Source organism: Cebus imitator, unplaced genomic scaffold (genome assembly GCF_001604975.1).
Source record: "Cebus imitator isolate Cc_AM_T3 unplaced genomic scaffold, Cebus_imitator-1.0 Scaffold190, whole genome shotgun sequence".
NCBI classification, from domain to species: domain Eukaryota; kingdom Metazoa; phylum Chordata; class Mammalia; order Primates; family Cebidae; genus Cebus; species Cebus imitator.
The window spans coordinates 65,608-68,449 of NW_016107505.1; positions in this window are offsets into that span (position 1 = coordinate 65,608).

Sequence of the window (2,842 nt, forward strand, 5' to 3'; positions counted from 1 at the left end):
GAGATGTTAAATGATAGATTGATTAATAGGTGATAGATAGATGATGGACAGATGATTGAAAGATGATAGGTAGATACATGTATGATGGACAGATGATTGATAGGTAGATGATTGATGATAGATAGATAGATAGGTAGATAGATTTGTTATACAGGTAAGTCATACGTCATGAGGGTTTGATGTACAGGTTATTTTGTTACCCAGGTAATAAGCACAAAACTGGACAGGTAGTTTTTCAGTCCTCTCCTTCCTCCCTTTCTGTTCCTGAGTTAGTTTGCTTAGAATAATGGCCTTCAGCTCCATCAATATTGGACTCAAGCTATAACTGCCCAAGTGATTCACATTGCCTGATGCCTAGACAGAGCCAATTCATCAAGACAGGGGAATTGCAACAGAGAAAGTCATTTGGCCAGGTGCAGTGGGTCATATCTATAATCCCAGGACTTTAGGAGGCCGAGGTGGGTGGATTACCTGAGGTCAGGAGTTCAAGACCAGCCTGGCCAACATGGTGAAACACTGTCTCTACTAAAAACACAAAAAATTAGCTGGGCACAGTGGCATGCACCTATAAACCCAGCTACTTGGGAGGCTGAGGCAGGAGAATTTTTTGAACCCACGAGCTAGAGGTTGCAGTGAGCCAAGATCATGCAGCTGCACTCCACCCTGAGCAACAGAGCAGGACTCTGTCTCTAAACAAATAAATAAACAAACAAACTACTGAATTACATATTTCTTCTTTACCCCAACTCATTCCTTACATGTAGGCTCAATCTTTTCAGTATTTGCTTTACTGGTTCAGCAAAAGCCAGGAAATACAATTTTGTGATAATCAAAATGTTGCTCAACTACATTATGTTTACTTTATTGTAAATACTGAACAGTGGTCAGTAAATGGTTTTATATTCCTAATTAGAAAAAAAACCCAAAAGACCCAAAGCACAGCACACTGACGCTGATCTCATTTCGCAGAGATCTGCCTGCTCTCCCTTCTCCGAGTGTAATTAATAAACTTTTGCTGCTTTGCTATGTGTGTGCGTCATGTCCTATTCTTTGTTTGCAACACCAAGAGCCTGGGACTTCACAGCTTCAGCTGGTAACAGAAGGAGCAGGGGTAAGGACATTTAAAATCCACTCGTGCTGCCTGGGTGAGGTGGCTCATGCCGGTAATCCCAGCACTGTGGGAGTGCAAGGCGGGCAGATCACAGGGTTGAATGATCGAGACAAGCCTGACCAACATGGTGAAACCCCGTCTATACTAAAAATACAAAAATTAGGCAGCCGTGGTGGTGGGCGCCTGTAGTCCTAGCTACTTGAGAGGCTGAGGCAGGAGAATCGCTTGAACCTGAGAGGCGGAGTTTGCAGTGAGCCGAGATTGTGCCATTGCACTCCAGCCTGGGCAAAAGAGTGAAACTCCATTTTTTTTTTTAAAAGCCAGGCATGGTAGCCCATGCCTGTAATCCCAGCACTTTGGGAGGCTGAGGTAGGTGGATCACCTGAGGTCAGGAGTTTGAGACCAGCCTGGCTAACATGGTGAAACCCCATTTCTAAAAAAAAAACAAACCTGTTCATGTTAACCATAATCCCCATACTGTGTATCAAATCCTCAGAACTAACTCATCTTGTAACTGAATACTTCTGCCCTTTGAGGAACATCTCACTCCCCTCCTAACCCCGCCCCGGTAACCTCTACCTACTCTCACTTCTAGGAGATCAACCTTTTTTTTTTTTTGAGACGGAGTTTCACTCTTGTTACCCAGGCTGGAGTGCAATGGCGCGATCTTGGCTCACTGCAACCTCCTCCTCCCGGGTTCAGGCAATTCTCCTGCCTCAGCCTCCTGAGTAGCTGGGATTACAGGCACGCGCCACCATGCCCAGCTAATTTTTTGTATCTTTAGTAGAGACGGGGTTTCAGCATGTTGACCAGGATGGTCTCGATCCCCTGACCTTGTGATCCACCCGCCTCGGCCTCCCAAAGTGCTGGGCAACCTTTTTTTTTTAAGACAGTCTCACTCTGCACGCCAGCCTGGAATGCAGTGGCGCAATCTTAGCTCACTGCAACCTCCACTTCCCAGGTTGAAGCAATTCTCCTGCCTCAGCCTGCAGAGTAATTGGGATTATAGGCGTGAGCCACCGCGCCCAGCCAGAAGACCCTCTCCCAGTGGTCCTCACTGGTCCATGGCTCTGGGGCCCGCGTTCCCTAAGGCATAACCCACACTGGCAGCCTTTGTGCTGACCTCTTGCATGTGCTCCCCACCTGCTGGAAACTGGCCCCTCTCACCTCCTCTGAAGCTGTCTGTGTGACCAACGGTAATGAGCTTCCTGGAACACACAGTGACCTGCTCAGCCGTTCTCGTGATTGCGCCTCCACACTTGTATTTGACACGTTGACCACTTCCTCCTCAAAGGAGTCAGTTCGCTGGCTCTCTCGGACACTTCCTGCTAGTTTTCTGACGGTTACAGCACACACAGGTTTCCAGACGCCTCCAACACCAGAACCAACATCTAGGGGCTATGGATTCAAGCCTGGTGGCTCTCATGTCACTCCACGGCTCCCATGTCACTCCACGGCTCCCAGTGCTCTAAGACTGCCATTCACATCTGCTTCTCTGAGCACTAGTGATTTTGTTCTTTTTTGTTTGTTTCTTATATAAAACAAAGTTTTAATTTGTTCAAGTCCAATTATCAATTGATAATTACCAATTTTTATTTTGTTGTTCGTGATTTTGGTGTCAAACGTAAGAATTCACTGCTAGATCCAAAGTGATGAATAATTGCCACTGTTTTCTTCCCCCTCCTCCTCCTGTTCTTGCTTCTTCTCCTTCTTCTTTCTTCTTTTTTTTCT